Source organism: Myotis davidii, unplaced genomic scaffold (assembly GCF_000327345.1).
Source record: "Myotis davidii unplaced genomic scaffold, ASM32734v1 scaffold363, whole genome shotgun sequence".
NCBI lineage: Eukaryota > Metazoa > Chordata > Mammalia > Chiroptera > Vespertilionidae > Myotis > Myotis davidii.
In genome coordinates, this window is record NW_006294069.1 from 77633 (window position 1) to 83508 (window position 5876).

A 5876-nucleotide genomic window follows, 5' to 3' on the forward strand; every position below is an offset into this window, starting at 1 on the left:
CTGACAAACACTTGAGGGTTACCTGGCAGAGGAGGCAATGACGAAAGAATCTTATGAATACTTTTGTTTTGCTCAGGCAGATGCCCGGCCTGGACATCCTGGGCTTGGAGAAGTGGTACAAACCCAGCCAGCTCAAACAGGATCTGCAGTGCACTTTCTGAATGGTTGTTCTGCGAGCCACAAAATAGGACACTGTCATTTCCTGTCGGCCTCCGGCTGTCTGTGACACCCAAATAAAGAAGCATGGGCTTTTCTCCCAAAATGAGATGTCTCTGCCCGAACTTTTATAGATTCCAATGAAAGCCTTGAAGCTGTCTCAAAGCAGCTCAAGTCTTTGTTAAGTCCCCTCAAGTCCCCTCCATCTGTTGTGGGCCTGAATGGCTCCAGGATGAGGACATGTCCCTAACCTTCTATTAAAGGCACTCAACTTTGCACCATGTCACCACAGCATCACGCAACCCTGTCTATAAATATGGATGTTATGCTAACAGGACATTGCTAACTTAATGGCAGTGGAGTACAGGCTTGTGTGCTGCACACATACACACAAATGGTGTTGAAAATGTAATGAGAGTTTAATAAATGGTAATTTGCTCCTCCTCGCTGCTGCCTCTGTCTGGGTTGGGACAGATGAAATAGACTGGGGCCCTTCCAGAAAGTGAAATGTAGGTAGTGGGTCTGCCACAGCAACTTAATTTTGATTCTAATATTGCCCAGGATAGAAGTGAATGCTCATTTACCTATAGATCCTCTTCCCTGAAAATACTTCATGGGGAATACGGGTGAAGGAAACAATTAGATCTGAAATATTTATCACTGAGACCAAATTTTAACTAGGGCAACAGAACGAAGAGGCCAGGGCTCCAGAGACAAAGTGAAGGTGAGACTTAAAAACAATTATCTGGATCATTCAGGGAGCGGGGGGGGAATCATCTTTTTTTTTTTTTTTTTTTTTTTGCTTGAATGAGTGTCTGAATTATCTGAAGAATAGTTTCCACCCTCCTTTTTGGTCTGATGGTGAAGAGCTGGCCAAGGGATCCAATAACAAAGAATGGAAATTGTGATATGTGGAGAGAGAGGACAGGAACCTTGGTTAATCCTGGCCCCCTCAAGGGGCTAGTCCAGTCAGGAACTGGGGGTTCCTTGGAGCTAGTGGCAAGGAAGTAAGCAAAACTGAAAATCACATGGAAAAACAAGGTCCAACCAACCAGAAATGCAGCCTGAAGGGAAGTGGATTTGGCGTGTGAAGCCAGGAAGCCGGAACAAAACATAATCAGGAGCTACGTGTGTTTCTAGGAAGAGTAAAGTAGTTGCCTGCACCAAGGGTTCTCCAACCTGCTCACATCACAGCCACCTGCTGAGCTTCTAAATGCAGAACCTTGGGCTCCACTGGTAGGCCAAGAGCAGTGGGATTTCCTGGGGCAGGGTGAATGTGACTTTCCTGGGAAACAGTCTTTGTAGCTGGGATTAAGGTAAAGATCTTAAGATCATTCTAGATTTAGGATGGACTCTAGATCCAATGAGGAGAGAGAGATTTGAGACAGAGACACGGGAAAAGCCATGTGAAGACAGAGTTAGAGATTGAAGTTATATAGATATAAGCTGAGGAGCACCAAGGACAGCTTAAAACAGCAAATATTTATTAGATAACTCAGTTTCAAAGGGTCAGGAGCCAGGAGTGGCTTAGCTGGATCATTCTGGTCCAGGGTCTCTCATGAAGTTGCAGTCAAATGTCAGCTGGGGCTGCAGCCACCTGCAGGCTTGACGGGCTGGAGGGTCTACTCCTGAGATGATTCCCTCACACGGCTGGTGGCAGGAGGCCTCAGCTCTTCATCAGGTGGCCATCTTCATAGCCAGAGCCACAGAAGTTGGAAGAGAGGCATGGAAAGGATTCACCTTCAGAACCTCCAGAAGGTCCAGCTGCCAACACCTTCATTTTAAACTTCTGGTCTCCAGAACTATGAAACAATATGTTTTTGTTGTTCTATCCCCACCCCACTCCCCAGCTTGCAGTAATTTGTTATGGCAGCCTCAGGAAACAAATACATACTTCCCTTCAGAGGCCCCTGGTTCATCTCAACCCCCAACTTCTGCAGTAGAGAGAGACAGGGAATTACAAAATTATAATTATAGGCCATATATATAGCACCTAGCTGATTTGGCTCAGTGAGTAGAGCATCGGCCTGCGGACTGAAGGATCCCAGGGTTGGTTCCAGTCAAGAGCACATGCCCGGGTTGCCGGCTCGATCCCCAATAGGGAATGTGCAGGAGGCAGCCAATCAATGATTCTCTCTCATCATTGATGTTTCTCTCTCCCTTTTCCTTCCTCTCTGAAATCAATAAAAATATGTATATCTATTTTTTAAAAGCCATTATCATTTACCAAGCACACCTTTGTCTCACTTGGGTCTACCCACAACCTTGTGATGTTACGTTCTTTCATAGGTAAGGCAGTATTATTACCCTTTATCATTCTTCTTCTTCTTCTTTTTAACAGCTGAGGGAAAGGGCCCAGAAAGTGTAAGTGATTTGTCCAAGCTCCCTCCATTGGGTGGCATAGAGCCCAAAATTTGGGTCTCCAGATTCCAAATCCTGACCTCTTTAGTCCACAAGAGGAGGAATACAGGACACTAGTAAAGTCTCCTCGTTCACTGCTATGTAGGTACTTGGGAGGTTTGGAGGTTGGGAGAGCAGGAAGGTGAGCTCAAGCTTAACGCCCCTCTCCCTTACTCAGAATTACAATAGACCTTGGATAACACGTATCTCCTATAAACTGCAGCCGTAAAGTCTAACTTAAACATTTAAGTGACACCTTCATATCCTTAACGATGCTATAAAGGAAATCTTGGTGTGATTTATAAAACTCTTAAAATAAATGTTTCTACTTAAATAAATATTGCTACCTCTCAGTTTTTGTTTACTTGCATAATATAAGCACAAACTTACCTGAGTATGCGGATGGGCGCTATCACAAATGAACTGGTGTGCACATGTCTTGAGGGTACTTTCCTCTGAAGAGGTGATTTTTCAGCCTTGAAGCCTTCACCTTGCTTCTCAGTTTGAAGAAATGCCTCCGTGGCCTGATGCCACTCCATCCGTGAATTTCACGTTACGCACAGAAAAGCACTTCTTAAAATGCTCTCCCCGGCCTTTGCATGTGGTTCAGCTTATCCGCTGGACCTGGATCTTTACCATTTCTCATGTCACAGAAATGTCTGTAGGCCCTGGCCCACCAGAGGTTTTGGAGCAGGGGAGGGTGTGATCAGATTTATTCATCACATCTTTGAACCATGAGCTTTGGGGGCTTGATCAAAGGAGGAATAAACCCAGGCCCTGAATTTAATTCATCTTCAACATCACAGCTCTTTGATCTGCTACATTTGTTCATTATGTGAGAGAGAACATTTAAGAAGAAATTGAGTAGGTTTGAGATGATGCCCAGGGATCACAGGACTCCGTGAAAGAGTAATGGGAAAGGGTTTGCACCTGTCCATCTTATTCACTATGGCATCCTTCGTGTCTGTGTTGGGTGCCTGGCACATGGAGCGTGATGGAAATACGTGCAGAAGGAAGGGAGACAGAGGGGAAAAAGGGGAGGAAAGTCGAGGAAGAGAAAGGGAATTCTAAATAATCTAGGCCCAGCTTCAAGTCCTGATTCCTTACCTACTAGTTCTGTGACTTTGGAAAACTTTCTTTAATTTTTCTAATCTCCAGTCCCTCGTTTTGAACTAAGAATAATAGTAACTTCATATTATGAGTCATACACAACACAGCTCATATAAAAATGCCTAGAACAGTATCTGATTCGGTGCTTTGTTCCCAGTATGTTTGTTGAATGAAAAAAAGGAGGAAGGAAAGAATGGAGGGAGGGAGGAAGAGAGGGATGGAGGGAGGGAGAGAGGGAGGGAGGGAGGAGAGAAAGATGAGCGGTTATTTCCCAGCGCATGAATGGCCCTGGGGCTCGGGCACATAGAGTATGGCACATGGGACCAAGTTGATCACTTCCTGAGGGGTGTCAGTGGAACACTGCCTGCCTTCTTACTTTTGGGCCAGCTTTTCTCATTTACCATCCACACTTGGGGGGTTTATTCCCTGGGAAGTGTAGCCAGTAACATGGCAGCCAGTCAAACAACACAGGTAACAGCAGCTAAGGCTGTACATGGGCAGCCTTTCAATGAAAAGAGGAAGAATGGAGCAGTTGCAAACTTCCATTCAAAATCAGTAACGATAAGTTACAAGTGACTGTGTGTAAGGAGGACAAGTGAGACAGGGGCAGGAGGAGGGTGGGGAGCCAGCCCCCACTCTCTGTGCTAACTGTGGAACAGGGGTTCCAATCAGGCTGTGTACCGAAAGTCTACTTCAGTTAAGTAAATAATTTAAAATTTTCAACTTAGAAAACAGTAGTTTAAGAGAATATTTTTTTCCTTCTTTTGTACCCAATATCTTTGGAACTTTTAAAATAGTATTACTTGGAATGTAAAAGTTTCAGCTGCTGTGGAAAACAGTTTGGTGGTTCCTCAAAAAGTTAAACATAGCCCGGCCAGTGTGGTTCAGTGGTTGAGCGTTGACCATAAACCAGGAGGTCACCATTCTATGCCCAGTCAGGGCACATGCCCAGGATGCAGGCTCGATCCCCCCTGGGAGACGCATAGGAGGCAGCCAATTGATGATTCTCATCATTGATATTTCTAACTCTCTCTCCCTTTCCCTTCCTCTCTGAAATCAATACGTGTGTGTGTGTGTGTGTGTGTGTGTGTGTGTGTGTATTAAACATAGAATTACTATATGATGATTCAAAATAATTGAAAACAGATACTCAAACAATTATATGTACATGCATGTTCATAGCAGCACTATTCACAATAGCCAGACGTCCATCAACAGATGAATGGATGAAGAAATTGTGGTATATTCATACGATGGGATATTATTTGGTCATAACAAGGAAAGAAGTAGTGATGTGTGCCACAATATAGATGAACCTCGAAAACATTATGCCAGCCCCAACTGGTTTGGCTCGGTGGATAGAGCGTTGGCCTGTGGACTGAAGGGTCCCCGGGTCGATTCTGGTCAAGGGCATGTACCTTGGTTGCGGGCACATCCTCAGTAGGGGGTGTGCAAGAGGCAACTGATTGATGTTACTCTCTCATTGATGTTTCTAACTCTCTATCCCTCTCCCTTCCTCTCTGCAAAAAAATCAACATTATGCCAAGTGAAAGAATCCAGACACAAAGTATATATTGTATGATTCCAGTGATATGAAATCATATAAAATGAAATTAAATATCCAGAAGAGGCACATCTATAGAGACAGAACAAAGACTGGTGGTTGCCAGAGACTGGCAGGAGGAGGCAATGGGGAGAAACTGCCTAGTGGGTAAGGAGCTTTATTTTGGCATCATGGTAATGTTTTGGAACTAGATAGAGTTGTTGGTTGCACAACATTGTGAATGTACTAAATGCCATACTGAATTGTTCACTTTTAAATGGCTAATTTTATGGTATGTAAATTTTACCTCAATGAATCATGTTTTAAATTATATTAATGAATGTAACTGTTTTAATACATATACATGATAAGGAAAATTCCAGTCCCACAGAGGGGTATAAATGAACATAGTTCTCCTTCATGCACCTTACCTTCAGTTTCCCTGTAAGCAATTTCTAGAAGTTGTTGTGAATTTGTTCAGAATATTTCAAGCATGTATATGTATATGTATATGTATATGTATATGTATATGTATATGTATATGTATATGTATGTGTATATGTATATGTATGTATACATACACAGACACACATCCATACCTTCTTGGTCTCCCTCCTTTTTCTCTCTCCCCTTTACCTTACTTTTCTCTATCATTATTAAAGTTTCA

General features: G+C 43.4%; 1 long non-coding RNA gene across 1 annotated transcript; it reads right to left on the reverse strand.

Annotated features, from left to right (window-relative positions):
* Nucleotides 1-1670: 1670 nt before the first annotated feature.
* LOC107183820 lies at nucleotides 1671-4548 on the reverse strand. Its single transcript, XR_001514618.1, has 3 exons — nucleotides 2947-4548; nucleotides 2051-2090; nucleotides 1671-1958 (listed from the first exon to the last, which is right to left on the reverse strand). It is a non-coding gene; the product is annotated as an uncharacterized LOC107183820 (long non-coding RNA).
* Nucleotides 4549-5876: the final 1328 nt, after the last annotated feature.